Genomic DNA, 21,947 nt, shown 5'->3' on the forward strand with positions numbered 1-21,947 from the left:
CTAGGATTTGGCTGTGCTTACTTGTCCTGTATAATAGTAGAGATATTATACGTAGGGAAACTTAGTCACCATGGAAATAAGAATATCGTTTTTCAAGACTGGGCTGATTTTTCATTATGTAGCATAGTCTTGCCATAGCTTAAGACTATTCTAATTTCTTTAATACCATACACACTAGGAAAACTTCTGTGAATATTAATTTGGTTTCTCTTATAATAGCATACCAGGGGAATTTTCCTGTACAGTGCGTATGAATATTGGTAATAATATAGGGAATTTAACTAACTTTATATCTGTAAATAGGCAATTGTTTATAAAACTAATTTAAATATCAGCTTTAATGAGCTTGATAATCATAGGTAATACCCCTGTCATTCCATAGCCTTAATACCTTAAAAAGCCCAGGCTAAATAGAATGTCACCTTCTATTTCCCCTCTACTTGTCCTTGAATGCCTGAAATGCATAGATGTCTCAGCATTACATGTCTGGTATACAGTTGGAGATATATATATATATATATATATATATATATATATATATATATATATATATATATATATATATATATATGGTAAATATATATGTGTATGTGTAGAATGAGTAGATGGTAAATGATGGCATATGTTATATAACAGAAGGTTTAATGTGAGGATGTTCTTAGTGTATCTAAATGAAATGAAATCTCTACCATTTTCTTGGTCTATGAGGAAGGTAGAATCAAAGGCATTTGAAACTAACATTGCTATGCAAAGAGGTTAAACTAATACTCTCTGATGATCTCTTTTAATATTTCCCATCATTAATCAGTTTACATTTCCATACCTCTTGGGGAATTTTGGAATTGTAGAAAGTTTAGAATAAGTTATGTTAAGCAAAACCATTTTGGAGCTTAGTAGCAGCAAGATGAACATAATGAAGAGAGAATCCTGATATAAGTCCAATGAGGCATGTTAGAACCAGGAAATTGTATTATTTATAAACTGGCCTTGTCATCTGACTTCAAGTTGTAAATTCAAATGGAAGTTGGCAAGGTTAAGAGTCATGAGAAACATTATTCTGGAAATAGACAAAGCATGAAATAGATCAACACAGAACGCAAAGCTTCCCTTAGGGCCTATCCCCAGCTCCGTTCAGGTGACTGGGATTGAACTGATGGGAAATTGGCCATCCGAGCAGAAAATCCAGGTCAATAGCTCACAGAATGTCATCATTGGACACACTAAAAGTCATTTGATTTTTTTTATGTACTGCATTCAAACGTCTTGGTTTGTCTCATTCACACAGTTGTAGAATTCAAGTAGTTGCTACATTGTAATATTTATGGCACATGTATTTAGCAACTTACTATATTTTTGTTGTGCATGTGGTTAACAACTTATTATATTCCAGCTGCACATCTGGAAACAGAGGCAAGGCTGAAAAGATGTGACTATGGTGATTCATAGGACTATGTTAAGGTCCTTCCAGACTTCTTGTTGATTTGTTTCTTTGTGGTGCTGGGGACTGTGCTCAGGGCCCTATACATGCCAGACAAGTTCTTTATCACTGAGCTACGTTCTCTAGGCAAAGTGAACATCTTTAAAATTCAGGCTCTTAAGTCTTCTTTTTTCCTCCTTATAGTTCAAAATAGTTTTAAAATCACAAATGACTCTAGAAAAAATATTGGGAAATAGAAGAAAAATTCATTACCTTGGTGTTGACGATATAATGAAAACAATGTTGTGCTAGTGGCTTTAGTATAGCCTTGTTTGTGATTGTTTGGGTAAATGCCCAAAAGTGGGATTGTTGGGTCATAGGGGAGCTCTATTTGTACATTTTTGAGGCACCTCCATACTGCTTTCCAAAGTGGTTGAACAAGTTTATCGCAGCATTATTTACCATAGCTAAGATACGGAACCAACCCAGATGCCCCTCAGTAGATGAATGGATCAAGAAAATTTGGTATACACACACACAGACACAGACACACACACACACATACACACACAAACACACACACACACACACACACACACACACACACACACACACACACACACACACACTGGAATTCTATGCCTCCATCAGAAATAATGACATTGCCTCATTTGTTAGGAAATTGAAAGACTTGGAAAAATTATCTTAAGTGAAGTAAGCCAGGCCCAAAGAAACAGAGGTCCCATGGTTTCCCTTATTTGCAATAACTAATACATGTCTAAGACAAGCAGAAAAGGTCAAAAGCTATGTGTATATGACCATATAAGATGATGCTAAGTGAAATGAACCCCAAGATAGGGACACAAGTGGTTTTATCTTTCTTGCTGTTGTTTTTAATGCATTTATAATGTATTATGTGATTTTTTTTGATCTTTTGTATGTTCTTCCCCCATGGTATAACCCCTGTTGTGACTGTATTTGATTCGGTGTCCTGCATCTTGTACATACATTTTTCTAATTTGGGGAAGGGAAGGGAAATAACAAAATGCTGAAATAAGGATACAGGATGACCCATTGTAACAACGAGATATACAAGACACTATGTTGAAAACAAACTTTACAGCTTCAGGGGGTGAGGAGGGAGGAGTTGGGGAGGTGGGAAAGGAAGGGATGGTAGGGGAAAAACAAAGGAGGAGGCACAAATGTTAGATAGGAAATGTACTCCTTACCTTATTAATGTAACTGTAACCCCTCTGTAAAGTATCTTTACAATAAAAAAATCTATACAAAAATGTAAAATCTTGGGGCTGAGCAGGTGGCTCAGTGGTAGAGCGATTGCCTTGCATGTATGAGGCCCTGGGTTCGATTCCTCAGCACCACATAAACAAAAAGGAAAAAGCCAGAAGTGGCGCTGTGGCTCAAGTGGTAGAGCACTAGCCTTGAGCTGAAGAGCTGAAGAGTGCCCAGGCCCAGAGTTCAGGCCCCAAGACCGGACCTCCCCCCCAAAAAAGTAAAATCTTTGGCAAAATGCATAAATGTGAGCATAAATGTGTCAACAAAATTAAAAATAGTGTTTATGAAAATATGATTGCTTATTGTAGTAATGGATGGTTGACAACGGTTAACTAAAAACGTATCTGTTAAATGTAGGCAGAAGAGTTATTGGACTGAATGAAGGGAGTACTATTGAGATTTTATTTCTTAAATATGAATACATCTGTGAATCCTTGAATGAAGTAAGCAGACCTCTGCCATACATCCTATTCTCTCTGGCTGCTCCTTTTTCTAGAACATTTTTCTTATAATACTCATTGCCTAATGTCTTCATTTCCTTCAAGCTTCTGTACAGTTGCTCATTTCTCAGTGACTTCTATTTTGACCTGTTTATTAATATTTGTTATCTGCCCTTCCAGAATAGCCAGAGCCCCTCAATTTGCTTCTTACTTTCTTGTACTTTACTTTGTTTTTTTTCTCAGGCCACAGTATAAAAGATCAAAGCCTTTCTGGTTGGTTTGCTCACTGATGTATTTCAGGCATCTAGTCTAGTCTTACACATAAGAGGTGCAGAAACACTTAAAATGATGAATGTGAGCAGACAAATGAAAGAAGCAGACCCATAGGTGGTTAAGTAATGTCCAAGATTTTACAGTCATTAACTACTGGAATCATTTGGTTTTTTTTTTTCAGCTAAAAATGGTATGTGTATATAAAAGAAGCATAGCATCTCATGCTATTTCCTCTTTATGGAAAATAAATGAAGGTGCAGAGATAAGTACAAAAATTATGTAAGCATACATCATTTGGATATATGAAAGTTTGAAGTTTTGTTCTAGATAAATACTAAGTTCAAGTGAAGTACCTATGAGCGTGTAAATGTGAAAGTTTCAGACCCAAATTGTGTGTATATATATTGTTTTCCAATAACAGTGAAGACCTCCTAAAGTGATCAGAGTCTCAGAGTCATTTAAAGTTTTTTCCAGTTATTGAACTGGAAAAAAAACATGGTAAAATTAAAATGCACATGGAAAATGGTTTCATTTTCTAATTCTTATGTGTAGATTCTTGGAAAGTACTTTAGCAATGTATTTGAAGCTTTACAAAACTCAAAACAAAAGACTCTAAAAGAAAGGCTTTCTGAAGTGAAACAATTCGTATGTGATAAAAAAACATTGGACAACGGAAATGAGTTTAGGGAAGAGGAACAGATAGAGTTGGAAGAATGGTGGAAGGGATGACTCTGATCAGTTCTGAACATTTAGATGGATACATTAAATTGTAACCCCCTGGGGTACAACATTCAGCTAATCAAAACAATTCTTATGCTATATTTCATTTTATTTACTTCTTTTAAAAATTATGATTAAGTAGTTGTACAAAGAGATTCCAGTTTCATTAATCAGATCCTGAGTTCTGTGCTGTTACCTTATCTCCCTCTCCACAAAACCTTATAGAGTTATTATAGATAATTGAAGTTTCAGTAACTTCTTTTTTGATAGAAATACAAAATTTCTTCTGGGTAGGAGAAATTATTTTGCTCTGTGAAGTGCTTAAAAAGATCACACAATTGTAATCATCTTCCAAAGGACAAGAGCTTCTGGAAGCATCTAGCTTGAGCAATGGTAAATGTACAAATACTGTGAGCAGTCTCACTGTGCTGCAGGGACCAGCACAGACAGGCTATGAATGCTAACCTGGAAAGGAAATCATTTATTAAGTCCTGAGTCTCAAAGCTTTTGAGATTATTGGGAAAGATGGAAGTGTGGGATAGATATTAAGTCCTGAGACCCAAGGCTTTTGAGATTATTAGGCAAGATGGAAGTGTGGCTATGTAGAAAGATTGATTGATGTTGCACATTCTTTGAGGCCAAAAGACACATCCTGGTATCTCAGACAATGGGAATTATTTTCCGTGGCAGCAACTGTGGACAGGGGTACCTACTTTCCTTAGTTTAGGAAGTTGAAGAAGGGGAAGTGGAAACAAGGGATAGAACTCTTATAAGGTAGAGTGTTTAGTTTTTAGTAAGGACAGGATTGAAATGCATCTCATACGTTGGTGAATGCCCTTTCCTCATGTATCAAAGGGAAACTATCCTTTGACTTTTGTATCTTGTACAGGTTAGAATGAAATGCCTACAGCTATTAGTATCTATCACATTTAGTTAGAGTTGGATGGATGAGTTTGAGGTTGAGGTCATAAAAAAAAGAACCAGTCTAGGAAATTAAATAAGTAGTACAACAACAACAACAAAATCTTCAGTGAACATGTATTATTTCTCAAAGTCTGGGCCATGTGTGACATGAATTTGTCACATGAAACTTCTTGTTTTGCTTAGAATTTCCTCAGGGCATGTGACTTGAAGAAACAACCAATAGACTATATCCTACCCCTGCTCTGAACTTGTACTCTCGATTAGGGTTCTCCAATGAACCGTCACACTCTCTTAAATCAAAATTATGAGCCACATTATTTTACCCACTATTTCATGGATTATTACAGCTTGGCTTTTGGTGTTTCAGCTTCAAAGACGATTCTTAATAACTTTGGTCCCAAGTGAAAAAACAACTTCGCAATACCTGTAGAAACATGGCAAAGTGGTCCAGAAGATAAATTTTTTGACCAAACAAATGGAAAAACAGGGAAAATGTCTGCTTCTGCATGCTGGGCTCACAATCTACATTTTTTATTTGAGAGGAAAGAGAAATAATTGAAGAAGGAATTGTTAAACAGCAAAAGAGAAGCTTAACTTGAAGACCCAGAAAATGTTCAGCCTCTCCACATCACACATCGGAGAGGATACTCTTGAGAAAACACTAGGCTGATGGCCCAAACCACCATTTGATTTAAAAACAAAAAAAGAACTTGCCGAGCGCCGGTAGCTCATACCTGTAATCCTAGTTGCTCAGGAGTCTGAGATCTGAGGATTGACAGCTCAAAGCCAGCCCAGGCAGGAAAGTCCAGCGAGACTCTTGTTTCCAATTAATCACCAGAAAACCGGAAGTGGCACTGTGGCTCAAGTGGTAGAGCACTCGCCTTGAGCTAAAGAGCTGAGGGACAGCGAGGAGGGCCAGAGTCAAAGCCCCATGACATATATATATATATATATATATATATATATATATATATATATATATGGATCTACCTAAGTATCTGAGCAGAAGGCAGAAATAGAGATAGGGCTGACCAGTAGAAAAATGTTCTGGGAGTTTCATATTGGAATAAGTAAAGAATTTGGGACTATTCAGATAAAATACATGCATCTTGCTGATGAGGTATACATGAATTTAGGAGGACCAATACAAGGCAGAATACTATAGATACTGTGTCCTTATGTTGAAATTTAAATCCTTGGGGGACAGAAAAAGGTTATCAGGGAGGGCACTAAGTTAATATGAATGTCAACTTTATCAAAGGAAGAGATTAATGCTCATCCTCCACCACGGGTGGACCTTGAGAAGACATGAGGTGAGGTTATCTTTAACCCCTGGAAGAAACTAACCCTGTTGACAGGTGAATCTCAGACATACAGCTTTCAAAACGGTGATAAATAACTTTCCGTTGCTTAAGGCATCTGATCTCAGCTATTTTATAATGGCAACCGAGTGAACGCTTCAAATATAATGTTTGACTTGCTGAGGAGACTATATTTTATGGCTACCTTCTAGCAAAGTAGAAAGCAAAGTACTGCACAGGGTCTCAATCAAAATGAATATGGACAGAAGGAGTTAGATTGCTTGTAGACTTGTTTTCATCAATGTAAGTGGTTAGACCAAAGTGTTCCTCTCACTTGAGCTTCTTTTAGGTTACATAGGGTCTACACTGTTTTCAATGCTCATCTCTTACAGAAAGCCTGCTTGCTAAGTAAGAAGATAGACTCATCCTAGTTTTACTAACAACTCAAAAACACCAATTGCAGCTGTCACTTTGAGCTTAGCTTGCAGAATGGTCCTCTTGATAAGAGCAAAGGATTTCTGAGATATCACTTGCCTATTCCCCTCTGAAGGAGCAATGATGATAGAACTTGTTGGTTTTTAGAAAATAGTATCTACAGTTTAAAGCAATAAAAGGCATTGATATAGTCACTGGTACTTCCAGGATTCAAATAGTCTAGACCAATGGCAAGAATAATATTTAGAAGTCAGATAGTACTAGAATGGAAAGCATAAGCAAAAGAACAGAGCTTGGTAAGAAGGCCCCTAGAATATAATGAGGAAAATAAAATGGAAGTTTTAGAGGAAATATTTCCAATGCTGTAGAACATTTTTCAAAGTTTCAGTAAGATAAGAATTTAGTTTCTAGCCATATAAGAGATGGTTTAGGAAATAGCAGCTTTGTTAGAGCTGTGGAAAAAGAAATTCAAATTGAAAGGACTAGAGTCACTGAGATGTGGAGGAATATAAACATATAAATGACTTTCTAAGATTATCTTTACGTGATTGTGTAAAGTTGTACAAATCAGAGTGTCTGTTTATGAATGCAATGCATCTTGATCAGTGTTACCGCCTCCACTGTGCTCCATCATCTCTCCCAATCACACCCATCCCCTTTCACATTTGTGCTTGGAATATTATGACTGTATTCACTCATTATTTCTCTATTTATCTGCCCACTTTCCCCATGACCTCCTCTGCAATATATTTAATAGGTTGCATAGTATTTAATAAATGATTTTGACTGTTTAGTTTGGCAGTGATGGAAGAATATAGACTGGAAGCAATATAGAGGAAGATGAAAAAGATTCCTGGAAGGTTGAATGCCAAAGGAAATAGTCTATAGATCTTCAGCTACGATGGAAGGCTTCCAAGAGAATTTGAGAGGCAGCTTTTTGTCTCACCACACATGAGGTGAAAATGTGGGTTATGCTTAGGAAACCTAGACTAATTTCATTTAATGTCTTTTAGTTTCTTAATCGTCAGTGCTCTAGAGGTCTAGAAAAGCCAATGACACATAGGAAATGCTCCAGAAATGTGGGCTAAATGAATTAATAAAGTCTGATTCAACACCACTAGTTAAGAAATGGATTTGATTAGAACATTGTCTAGTGTTTTGGTGGATTTCTTCACTGTCTTCTTGAAGATCAAATGATCTCATGATATGGTTTATCACGCCCAATTTAAGTGATCTGGTTGTTTTTGTTCTGCTTCAGGAAGTAGAGCTCAGTCTAGTTTTTGCACTTTTGTCTTATTTTTGGAAGATGGGTTTCCTAGGGTTTGTTTCAATTTTTTCTCCGAGCTCTGTTCAGGTTCTGTTCCCTCTGTCCTATAAAGTTAAGCAGAGGGAATTTTCAAGGGATAGCTATCTACAAACGCTATGCAGGGAGAATCCTCTTAACCTGTCCAGCCACACATCCCCAGGGAAAGGCAGGAAATCCTTGTGGGCTTAATAATAGCATACCTGACTGCAATGGTCTCAGAAACAATGATGTTGGTGAGACAAACCTTGGGGATATTGGAGATGGCATTGAGTCTATGATTTTCATTGCAACTTAAAGACTAATAAGCCTCACTAATAAGAGAGCATATTTCGTATAAAAATAGTTACCAGAACATTAGTTACAAGAAAAATAGCAAATGTTCTAAAAGAAAATCTGTTCTTGATATGTATCTAGCTTTACTGAAATATTGGTGGTAAGTGAAACTTACTGAATAAAATATTGAGTAATAGAAAAGCAATACATATTTTTCCCCCTGATCCTGGGGCTTGAACTCAGGGTCCATGAGCCTCTTTGTGCTCAAGGTTACTATTGTACCACCTGAGTCACAGCTCCACTTTTGGCTTTTTGGTGGTTAATTGAAGGTAAGAGTCACACAGACTTTCCTGTTCAGATCTTAGCCTCCTGAGTACTAGTATTCCAAGCATGAGCCACCAGCACCAGGGTAATAAATGTTTTTAAAAGTAAAAAAAAATTAAACAGAGACTCTATACTCATTATAATACAGAGAACATAAAATTAAAACAAAACACAAATATCAGCATCTTCTCTTTTGTTTAAGATAAATTGTGACATTCATCTGAGAAAAAGAAATCCCAAATGACTTGTCTCTGTTTCTACTCTCTTGGTTCGTTATTTTCACAGAGGTGGGGCAATATCCTCTGCTTTGGAAATTCTAGAAATATATTTTAAGATATCACATTCATTCCTTCCCACACTGTTTCAGGAAAACTGGAGATGTTACAGAGGATAAAGTATCACAGATTCCTATGGATGAGAAATGTCAGAAATTAGATGATTTGTAGTAGAGGAAATGTCTATATAAAAATATTGTGTATACTAAGTTACAAGTGACCTTTTTATACAAGCTTGGTGATCACTACATAACAGAGAAGATTCAGCCAAAAAAAAGGTAACAGGAGATATCATAAAGGTGTTCCCAATATTTAAAAAAATTGGGGGTTCTGATTCCCAATAATGGCAGAACACTGGAAATCTGTTAGGAAGAGGAGAGCAATGAGGATTGAGATATAGAATCGCCATTCATTGTGTTTCAGGTGATCTCTAAGTAGAGGTTAATTTGATTCCTCATTGGCTCACAGCATTGGATTCAGATGTCTCTGTTCGATCTCTTTCCCAATGAAAGAGATTGGTTTGGTTCTGAACTATTTTAGGAATGCCATCAAAAATCTACCACTAGAAAATGCCATGGTGATGAGACTTGGCTTCTGTTCAGAGGCAAGTAAGTGAAACATTGTTTTCTTGTTCTCCGTGAAATCTTCATTTAAAAATGAGAACATGTTTTGTTTTCAAGGTTGGATTTACTGTGGCATATTAAGTCATGCTCATCACTCACCAGTTTTCAGTTTCTGGTGAGATACTGTTTATATAAAGGGACTTATTTCATATTTGATTTCCTGCCTTATAATCATTATGAGTAGCATTGGAAGAATGTTATTTATCCCAATTATTATTCAAGCTTTCGTTATGCAACTACTATTCTATAGGTGGCTTTTGGTGATTTTAGGGTTCTTTTGTTGTTTGCAGATTTTCTATGTGGGGTTTATATGTTTTCCTTTAGAAGGGTATCAGTGGAAATCATTTCTCTTGTCTGGGCTTAGATAAGGACAGCACATGGCTTTAGAAATTCTTATTTCAGAGATTTGTGTAAGGCTGCCACTTCTTGTTGGAGAATGGGGGAATAATGAGGCAGAAGTAATCTGAGGATAATACCTGAGAATTGAAAGGCACAAAGTAATCACAATGTATTATCCCATTGAATCTAAAGAATTCTAAATAAAAACAGATTAAATACAGGTTTTGGAGGTGTATGAATGATTTGTCAGAGCCCCAGACATGGAAATATCACGGATAAAGCAGCTAGATGTACAGAGAATTAAGCCTCTTTTGGAGCCTAATATCTAAATGTTGTAGAGGGATATCTGTCTAAAATCTTGCCTGACTAGAAATACAAATAAATACTAACAAGGGTAAAAGGACAGAAATCAGATAATTGTCATCCTGTAGATACATCATTATGTGGAACATAATAAACAACAAAGGTTATTTTTATATCTATTATTCCCATTCAATTTGAAGGAGAGTAAAACTGAGACTATGAAAGATACTTTGTTGGCTGAGCAAGTTAATGAAGCTAGGTAGGAATATGCAAGTTTCAGTTTTTGAATTTTGACAGTACTGTTGTCATTTTAATTATAAGAGCAGTAGCAAAGTAAGCCCTAAATCATATCATGACCTATAACGGACATTGATAGTGGTACATATGGCAAGTGGTACCCATGGCAAGTCCTGTACATATAAATGTTTGATTTACATAGCTGCCCTTTTGGTAAGGATGGATGGTTGAACCTGCTCTCTGACCAGTTGCCTCCAGTTATATATTATCAATCCTATACAGAATATGTCAGCCAAAGGAACACTAGGAGGAGAAGGTCTCAGCTTCCCTTGTTCTTAATTTGTTAGGAAGGATTTAGAAAATAGATTTATAGTTGATATTACCAGATGAAGGCCTGGGTAGAATGGAGCCTTGCATAAGTATTTTCTAGGCTACCAAATATGCCATGAAAAATTTCAATACTCAAGTCTAGCAGCATACCCCCTTGACATTCATCATTCTTTTAGCTTTGTCTCTTTATAAAATTACCTAACTTGCCTAGGCAATGTGGTGACAAATATAGTCTTGGGAAGGGTCCACATATTATTCTCCTACAAAATAAAGCAGCAGTATACTTCTGTAGATTTGTTATCGCTTTTCAGTATGGTTTAATATTCTAGGAATTTGGAATTTTATAAAGATGAATGAGCACATGGCATAAACTGCTGATTTGTTTTACTGGGACATAGTGTCAAGAATCAACACTTCTTGCAGGGTTAAGAAACATTTTACTTAATGACAAATGCAGTGAAATCGGAGATACATTCCAAATCAGTTTAATCCTTTCAACAGTAAGATTCTTTCTGTGTGTGTCAAAACTAAGGCAGGGAAGCGGCTTTGGAATTTGAGAGTAACTTATCCCAGAATCGTCTCTCTTTAAATAATTTTGACCCAGGGCAAATCATAACACATAATTGTACATTATTTCTTGTATAAGATGTGAAGCCAATTCACACAAGCTTTATTCATCTATTCATATTTTCAGAGCTGTGCTAAGCACTGAGTCAGTAAAGAACATGACTTGGTTTGGTATTCTACAATAAATTCAAGAACTCATTCATAATAACATACTCTACCTTTCTTTGGAATATTGTCAATCCTTATTTTGAATCTAGGCAATTTTATCCTACCTTATTTTTTTTATATCTGTTTACTGTACTGTAACAGTGTCTAGAATATATTTTACAATATATTTATTTATTTATTTTATTTTACAATATATTTTAATTGTGAGTGATTATTAAATGATAAGTCACTATTGACAAGCACGAATATGTCTAGTAGTCACAAACAGCTTACTTAATGTGAAATGTACAAAATAATATATAATTAATGTATAAATTAAAAAATTACTCAAGGAAAGGTAAAATAAGAGAACACAGATAATGTTTAGAGATGATTACATAGTTTTCAGAGACAGAACAGAAAATAATGTTTATGAGGATTTACTTGGTCAAAAAGAGCATGGAAAACATTGAATCAAATTCTTTTTTTTTTTTTTTTTTTGGTTGGTCGTAGGGCTTGAACTCTGGGCTTTGGTGCTATCCCTCAGCTCTTCAGCTCAAGGCGAGCGCTCTACCGTTTGAGCCACAGTGCCATTTCCAGTTTTCTAGTGGTTTATTGGAGATAAGAGTCTCACAGGCTTTCTTTGCCTGGGCTGACTTTGAAACATGGTCCTCAGATCTCAGTAGCTGAGTAGCTCAGATCTGAGTAGCTAAGATTACAGGTGTGAGCCACTAGCGCCCGGCCATTGAATCAAATTCTGATTTAAATCTTGCCTTCTTGAAAAGGTACACTGAAATCTGGATAAAAGTTCATAAAGAAAAAAGAAAACAGTGCAATGAAGAGCAAGAACAAATCTACTTGTAGATAAAAGGTACAGAAAGGTAGTGATAAAAGGAAGCATAAAATATAAAATCTTAACAGTTGCCACAATTATTAATGGGTCATCAAATGAGATAAAAATGTATCATTAGTTACATGGACAACAACATTGGAGAATTAATCTTATAGAAGGAATTTGTTTTCTTAAAAAATATTGGGGGCTGAGAGCTGGTGACTCATGCCTTTAATCTTAGCTACTCAGGAAGCCAATATCTGAGGATTATGGTTCCAAGGCAGCTTGGGCAGAAAAATCTGTAAGACTCTTACCTCCAATTAACCCACCAAAAAAGCTGGAAGCAGAACTGTGGTTCAAGGGGTAGAACTCTAACCTTAAGCACAAAAGCTCAGGATAGCATCCAAGCCTTGAGTTCAAGCCCCAGGATCTGCACAAAAGCCCAAACCAAACCCAAGTCCCTGGTGCATGGCTTGTTTTCTTTATGCCCTAAGAATAAATTTTTAAAAGTCTTTTAAAAAGCATTAGTGTTGTGATATGATCTCCGCACTCTTTGACCTTCTATCTTCTTTCTCTAACATTCACAATAAATCACGTTAACCTTTTAAAGGAAGTAGAAAGTCAGTAGATAACTTCCTTGACCTTAGTGCTAAGATTATGTTCAAAATCAGACTCTTCCACTTGCCTGACAATAGTTTTAATCAATTTCAAACCTCTAAGCCTTGGTTACATCAGCAACTGGCTAAGCATAATGTTTTCTTGCAATGATAATAAAGCTTCTAAATCATATCATGTATGTGATGAGTAGCATGTAGACATATAGCTTAATTATCATTAAAGGTAATTAACTAAACATGGAAGCACTGACTATCTGAAAGACAATAACCCATGTTTTATAATCCTAATTATTATACAGTAACAGAGTTCCATGGGACAGCTTATTTACTGACTTTAAGTGAGAAGATTTCTACTGTTGGTTGAATCATTTAAAAAATAGAAAATGTCTTGAGCTCACTCTCTTAGGGTTTAATTCTTCTGTAGTTTATTTGTACTTGCTCTGCTTTGGATGACAGATTTCTCCAATTCAATTAGTGCTTTTCCAAATAAACAGAGCCTTTCAAAATAGAAGCTGGAGAAAATATATAAATATGAGTCAGTACCAATCAGTCCATCACCATGCTGAATAAACAGCCTCAAATACAACTCCTGCTGGCTAAAGGTCAGAAGCTAAAAGACTACACACTGTTATTAATACAAGCCATATAATTATGAAGCAAAATTAAATCAGGACAGATGAAGGCAGGTGGTAACAACCTTCTTACTTTTTGAGTGTTCCCACATAGCTTCAAGAACTGCTAGTTATTAGCTCCTCTTTTTCAAAGGATATTTTATAACCTGTCATAAACTAATAACCTCTAGGAATAAGAAACAATGTTCTCAATGAATTTTTGTTTTTGCAGTCATGAAAAAAAAAATCCGTTCCCTAAATTAGAACTAAAAAACAAAAGTAATAAAATAAGTATAAACAGAGGCCAACAGTTTTGGTAAAATGATTTTTTTAACGGTATTCCTGACCTGGTTTTCAGCCTGGAAATGTGGAGAAACATGAGTGGTGAGCAGCAGGGTTGGTGCTCAAGATTTCCAGTGCGTTGTGATAATTATGCCATGAAATCAGCCTAGTAGAATGTTTTCAGGAAAAGTTTCTAGTCAGAGTAACAGAGTACAGATATAAAGCTGATTACAGGCTTTACCATCAGTTATCATCATCAGCCTCAGCTGGACCATTGCTCCAGCTTTGGATGGCCCATTTTGCCCAGATTCTCCTTCGCTAAGTTCATCTTCATTTGCAAACCTGAATCCCCTCACATGAGCTCTCTTTTCTATCAACAGTGTCTACATTTTCTTATCAGTTGAATCTTTGAGACAGAATTTCCCATTTTCCATATCTAAGAGGTCACCCAAAGGGGCTGGAAAGGTGGTTCAGTGGTAGAGCATTTGCCTTGCATGCATGAGACCCTGGGTTTGATTCCTCAGCACCATGTAAACAGAAAAAGCCGGAAGTGACACTGTGGCTCAAGTGGTAGAGCGCTAGCCTTGGGCTGAAGAGCTGAGGGACAGCACCCAGACCCACAACCGACAAAAAAAAAAAAAAAAAAAGTCACTAAAAGAGTTAGGCGATTATTTATAAAGTTCCTCACTTTGATTCTTTCTCCTCTTGCTTTCATATTTAATGCCTGTTTCTATCAACATGATCTTATTGATAAATAAAAATCTTTTTTGTCAAAATCAGAGTTAATTTTATTTGAAAAAGTTTTATAAAAATATCCACAAGTCTTGTGTGTGTGTGTGTGTGTGTGTGTGTGTTGAACTATTGAAAATTATGGTGATTGTTTCAGATTTCATGTGTTGAGATTTGTTTTCCAAATGAATGCTGGTGGCTCATGCCTATAATCTTAGGCAGACCACAGTCTGAGACGTGGAGGATTGCAGTTGGAAGCCAGCCTGGGCAAGAAAGTCTGTGAGATCCCTTATCTCTGAGTAACCAGCAAAATGACAGAAGGAGAAGTATGGCTCAAGTGGTAGAGTCCCAGCCTTGATTGATAAAGCTAAGAGACAGTGTCCTGATCTTGAGTTTTAGTACCTACCTACACACACACAACACACACACACACACACACACACACACACACACACACACACACACACACACAGAATCCTTTACAATCCCTGGAAGTTTGTCTGTGGATTATCTGTTGGTATTTATGTTCAAGACACTAGGGATTTCTATCTAGAAAATAAATCTTGTGTGTACCAGGGATTTCTATCTAGAAAATAAATCTTGTGTGTGTGTGTGTGTGTGTGTGTGTGTGTGTGTATGTGTGCACATGGTGCATTTGTATTTACTTTAAATACATTTTAACCTTTCTCAGTTTTAAATAAATTCATAAACATTTCCTCTTCTCAAGCATCATTGCTTAAGGGAAGCATGCAGAAGGTTTTCTAGATTTTTCAAAATGATTTCCATCTGCTGTCAGCTCCAAGAACAGAGAGGATATTTAGAGCAAGTGGTATTGGCAATGAGGACCTTGGAGTGGGGGCAGTAGCAGGCTCTCCCAATTAGAGATTGTAGCATGGACGGGGTGGAAATGTGATTTGTGGCAAACTTCCTTGTTTCAACTAGAAACAATGGCAATGTTACTCAAACCATCCCAAGTTTCAGGTGTTTCCTGACTTTATTTTGTTTTATATCTCTTCCATGGAGGAAAGAAAAACCACTTAAAGATAATTTAAAAAGAAAATCTTAATACATACACATTAAAAATAAAAAATTTAAAGAAACTGCTGCATAATTTTTCATATTTTTTTTCCTGTTGGGTTAATGTATTTACATAGTTTGGAAGAGATATAAGGCAACTATGTTGTTATGGTATTCATTGGTTCATCAGCCAACATAGAAACTAATGACAAAATATCTGGATGAAAACTACTTGGGAAATAACCACAAGTTTCCACATAAAAATGTCATTATTTGTTTTATTTTAGGGGGAAGTATTTCTTTTTCTTTTTTTTCTCAGTCGTGGGGCCTGAACTCTAAGCCTGGGCACTGTCCCTCAGCTCTTAAGCTCAAGGCTAGCGCTCTACCACTTGAGCCACAGCACCACTTCTGACTTTTTCTGCTTATGTGGTGCTGAGGAATGGAACCCAGGGCCTCATGCATGCAAGGCAAGCACTCTACCACTGAGCTATCTTCCCAGCCCCTTTGGGGGAAGTATTTCTATGAGCATTTCTATGAGCATCACAATTCAAAGTCAGCTTAGACAGAAAGGTCTGTGAGACTCTTCTGTCCAATTAACTACCAAAAAGCCAGAAGTTGAGCTGTGGCTCAAGTGGTAGAACACTAGTCTTGAACATAAAAGCTCAGGGACAGCACCCAGCCCCTGAGTTCAAGCCCCAGGACTAGCAAAGAAAAAGAAAAAAGAATAGAAGAAAGAAGAAAGGAAGGAAGGAAGGAAGAAAAAAAGAAAGAAAAGAAAGTAAAATATATGTTTGAAAGATGATCATATGGTTTTATGATTAGCAATAATAGTATATACTCCTACGGTTCTCAGAATCTTAAGGATGATGATTTAGTAGATAAAACATGGAGGAAATTATGTCTAGTACCCAAATCAATAATAAGGATAACTATCATGACAAGATTGTGTCTGGCTACTGGAGGCAGATGTGCAGGAAAAGTAGAAATGTGTTGTAAGAGTATAGGACCAGGAGGGAGGCATAAACCCAGGTAGTCATAGCTGGGCTCTGTCTGAGCTTGATCGTCTATAAGAAGTATTATCATTGGAAGCATAAGCCATCTGGACAATTTCAAGTTGTATTTAATCACCAAAACGATTAATGAAGAACAGAAAGGAGTTAGCAAGGAAAGTGTTGGACTATTCACTCAGCATTTCAGACACTTGTCAATTACTCCCAGCTCTTACTATTGCAGAAAATGTTCAGTGAAAAATATTTACACACCTTGTGAGTCTGCTATAGCTGGGAAGCTAAAGGAGATAAATGTTAAGCTTCACAATATCATAAAGTATGGTGGAGAAATGTGCTATCACCATCCTGGTTCAGCCACTTTCAATGGGTTTTGCAAAATCTGAGAGATTAAAAAAAATGAATAAAAATTTGTCTTCTGTTCTTGCAGTTTCTATGGTTACCATGAACAACTATATACGTTGGAATTTGCCATTTGTATTTTTAATTACATTTAATGCATAGAAAAATCTTGGGGACCTTGGAAAGTAATATTAATCTTAGTATAACTTATCTTGATGGTAAGTCTTGATAACATCTACAACCAGCCTAAAAGGAGAAAAGTGAGATATGTGTGGCCAAACATGAGATTTGAAATTCCCCATATTGAAAATGGTACAAAATAGCAGGAGACAAAGGAATTATCAACATGGTTCAATTGCCTGACATGTCAAAAGTATGGTGTTAGGTTTAAAATTGGAATTTTGGTGTACTGTTTGCAGTTATTTCTTTTTTCTTTCATTTTGAGGCATTATCCTCTGTTGCCACTGTTTTTGATTTCTGTATCCTTAGTCTTGTATATAAGTTTATCTGATTTAGAGAAGGGTAGGGGAATCACAGAAGTGCTGAGCAAAAGACAAAGGGTGAACCAATGCAACAGTGATGCAGGACAGTATGTTGGAAATGAACTTTACAATTTGAGAAGGAGGGGAGTCGGGAGGAAGGAAGGAGAGAGAAAACGAGGGAGGAAGGGGTAACACTGTTGGACAAGAAATGTACTCATTTCCTTTCTTTATGCAACTGTATCCACTCTATACATCACCTTTACAATAAACTAAATGGAATTTTGATTTCCAAATGTCCTACTTTATAATCTTCCAACAACGATAATTTTCAACAAATAGGATCCAAGAAAGATGGAGGTGTATTTAAGATGCCAGAACTAGAACACAAACCTTTGACATTCAGAATCCTGCTTTTCTGTATTCTTCCATGGATCAAGGCACTAGAGTACAGTTTACTGTAATCATGGTGGTATGCTATTAGCTTTTCTAGTTCCTACTTCTGTCCTCTCACATCTTTCTGTGTCTGTAGACCTGATTATCATGACGATAGAGCTGGTATTCTTGCTGATCAAACTGGAAAACACCAGCAGCATTGAGGACAGAGCTCTGTAGCATGGCTTTAGATTCCTTCCTCTAGGTGGAGCCCATCAGCCCATCTAGAATGTCTCCTCCAATCAGCATTAATAAAACTTGCAAACTGTCCATTTTCCTTTACCCAATCCACAAGGGTATCATAATACTGGAAAACATTTTTCCTGGAGTCAATGGACTTTATGCATTTACACAATGGGAACTGTTAACCTTTGGTTAACAAATTGAGTTTGCTCAAACTACTCATCATTTTCTTCTATTCTCTATTTCCCCACTTCTTTTTCTTTTCTTTTATATTTTATTTTATTGTAAAGATGCTGTACAGAGGGGTTACAGTTACATGAATACGGTAATGAGTACATTTCTTGTCAAACATTGTTACCAACTCCTTAGTTTTCTCCCACTATTCCTTCCCTCCCCCATTCCTTCCTACCCCAAGTAGTAAAGATAATTTCCAACATAGTGTCTTGTGAGTATCGTTGTTTTAATGGGTCATCCTTTCTCCATGTTTCAGCATTTTGTTATTCCCCTTCCCCTCATTAGATAAATGTATATACAAGATGCAGGGTACCAGAATCAAAGATAGTGATTGCCAGGAATAAACCAATGGGAAAAGAAAAATGAAATAAAATAAAAGAAAGAACTAGATATATTACATTGGCAAAATGTCAACAACTGAAAAAAAGACCTGTCATTTCCATGTCTTGGAGTATATTTCAATTAGCATCTTTTTGAATGGTCATATATACATAGCTAATGAGCTAATACGATTCTCTTCCAGGACTATCCTAGACATATACTAATTATTTCATATTGATGAACCTGGTAATCATTATTACTAAAAGTATGAACTTTAAGTCCAATTTATATGCTGTGTTTGTTAGTGTGACTTGTTATCTTCATGTCATCTTTGGGCCAGTAGCATTTATATTCCAGATCAAGATGCCAGCAAGGAGCCATCTACTTCACTCACATGCATATTTTGAGATATATGTTGTCATTGCCAGGAATCTTAAAATCATTTATACAAATAAATTACCAAATTTTCTTACCCCTCAATTGGAAAGAAAGAGGTAGTCTTTAGTTATGAAAATACTCTGTGGGAAAGATAGATTATAAATCTGTTTTCAAAGTAAGTGGGTTTAGTTTCCAGCCTTATAGATCTAGTTATAGTTAAGACCCCGAATCTAAAAGGCATTACAAACAACTCTGCTATTATACTTATGTTTTTCTCACTTGCAGATACTTAAGGAAACACAATGTAGGCAACAAAGGGGAAAAAAACCTACAGTATATTTAATTTCTTTACTGAAACATCTTAAATAAAAGATCTGCTAGCCCATCTCCTCATTTCCTCCTCACATGGCATTTGGTTTTAGTCTAAGAGACTTTAAGCAAGAGATTCATAAAAAGTTAAGTTATTAAGCCTGTCTTTCTAGATTCGCCATCATTACCAGACTATAAATGTATTTTAAATCAGTTTGTGAGCTAAGCTCTATATATTTAAAATCTGTAAAATTTCAAACTTTGTGGTATAATTCTAGAGTCTTGAAAAACAGTTTTTCTAAGCCTGATTAACTTTGGTTTTGAAAATAAGATATAGAATGTGCTTTGAAATTGTAAAATACATTATATAAGAGTTTGTGTTTCTGACCTTTCTCTTTCTTTCATTAAAGATCAGTTCTATACCTGTGATTCAAACACAGAAATAATCCTTTGATGTTCCTCATAGCTCTTATTAAATTCTTCAGAGCCATCTAGCTTTAAATTTGATTTTGATATTCCATACTATAATCATAATGGAGGGTTTCTGGAGGTATTAATTTTTATTTCAAGGCTAATAATCATTTTACCTAGTGCTGACTGCAGCCAATGATGTCATTCTCTTAAATGATTAATCCTACTCTATTAGAAAGTTTCATAGTAGTTAAATTATTAAATACTCACTCCTAAATAATGTAGAAAAGTAGTTCTTTAAAAAAATACTCTTTATCCTGGCGCCGGTGGCTCATGCTTGTCATCCTAGCTACTCAGGAGGCTGAGATCTGAGGATTGTGGTTCAAAACCAGTCTGGGCAAGAAAGTCTGCCAGACTCATCTCCAATTAACCATCAGAAAACCGGAAGTGGCACTGTGGCCCAAGTGGTAGAGCACTAGCCTTAGAGCTGAAAAGCTGAGGGACAGCACTCAGGCCCAGAGTTCAAGCCCCATGACAAAAGAAGAAGAAAAGAGAGAAGAAGAAGAAGAAGAAGAAGAAGAAGAAGAAGAAGAAGAAGAAGAAGAAGAAGAAGAAGAAGAAGAAGAAGAAGAAGAAGAAGAAGAAGAAGAAGAAGAAGAAGAAGAAGAAGAAGAAGAAGAAGAAGAAGAAGAAGAAGAAGAAGAAGAAGAAGAAGAAGAAGAAGAAGAAGAAGAAGAGAAGAAGAAAGAAGAAGAAGAAGAAGAATATTCTTTAAAAGAATTTAATCCACAAGTTTTGAAACTGAGCACAATTCAAATGCCTGTAGAACAAAGAGAGAGGGAAGTCACATTCGCAAATGCTTGGAGGATTTCTTAGTGACTTGACATAAAAGGCTTTAAAGATAGGGTCTCACTATATAGCCCAGCTATCATTAAAGCTGCTATCTTGCTATCTTCCTGCTCTTGGCTCCCAAGTCCTGGGAATACAGGTGTGTTTAAGAGTATCACATTAGATGAAATCTCATCAGGTTTCATTTAGTTTGTACATGCATATTTGGGAGTCAGTCAACCTCTGCCCATATTTTGTCATTAATGGGTTGGTTCAAAGTTGGCTTACAGAGTTGTTTCTCTTGATAGTCAGGCTTCATTTGCACAATTATAGCCAATACTTTTGTATTTTTATCTCTCAAGCCTGATCTGAGTGATCAAAGATAGGTCTGCTCTGGGAGATAGCCAAGGTGCTTTTGTATGTGTGGTCATATAAAATTATGAAAAGCCCATGATGGTTAGTAGTAAATATATTTCAAATCATAGCTGAAAAGACTTAAATTTTAGATGTACACATTTATTATGTCAGCTAAAATGAAAATATATTTAAAAGATCTTTTTTTTAAAGGGAAGGAATTAACAGAAAAGTTAGCTATATTTGAAATTTGGAGAAAATGGAATAGTAATGTCCATGACATACTGATGCCTATACTAAAAGTCACTGTGGCGAAAATCCAAGGACAAGATGACTTCTAACAAGACGTCTGTGACTTGGATGTCATTTTGCATTATTTTAGCACAGGATTCAGTTTGAGAGAGAAAGAAATGGATCACAACTCTAAAATATTCTTTTCTGAAATATTCTAGAAAAGTCAGGCAGCCAGTTTTAGTTATATATATATTTTTTACTTTGAAACAAACTCAAAAAGGAATATTTATGCTTTCTCCTCACCAGTTTGTGCATTGACATCATTAAAAAAATATTTACTCATGACTTATTCCCTTTAGAGTTCTAACTGAAGAAAAATAAAGCATTCCAATTAAAAACTTATTTCTCAAAAAATTTATTTCTCCCTAAAAATATTGCATGTATGTGAAGAAAAGTAATTATAGTCTATGTAATATAAGTAAGCTATTAAAGTGAGTGTTGAAATTACAAAGGAAAGAGAAACTTAGTGTAAGATAAGGAATATATTAATAAATCCTAGTTTTAAGGTTCACTTCTGTGTGTTAAAGGTACATATGGGGTATTCACACACATTATTGTTAGGGTTTTCTTTTTCTGGTTTTGAGATTTGAACCCAGGACCTTGCAGATGCTAAGCATGAACTCTGATTTCGAACTACATCTCTAGTCTAAAGAACGCTCTTTTAAAAACATTTTTAATGAGATAAAATAACATTGATGGGGAAGATATCACCCTTATTTTTTGCTTTTAAGTACTACAGAGTATGATAAATCTTCAG

At 35.9% G+C, this 21,947-nt stretch overlaps 1 protein-coding gene across 1 annotated transcript in view; it reads right to left on the minus strand.

Moving 5' to 3' along the window:
• Positions 1-21,947, minus strand: part of Tacr3 (tachykinin receptor 3) — a 50,813-nt gene that overhangs the window by 4,747 nt on the left and 24,119 nt on the right. The gene's annotated exons all lie outside the window — the stretch shown is intronic.

The sequence above is a fragment of the Dipodomys merriami genome, unplaced genomic scaffold, assembly GCF_024711535.1.
Source record: "Dipodomys merriami isolate MVZ:Mamm:240054 unplaced genomic scaffold, mDipMer1.0.p SCAF_15, whole genome shotgun sequence".
In the NCBI taxonomy this organism is placed as follows: domain Eukaryota; kingdom Metazoa; phylum Chordata; class Mammalia; order Rodentia; family Heteromyidae; genus Dipodomys; species Dipodomys merriami.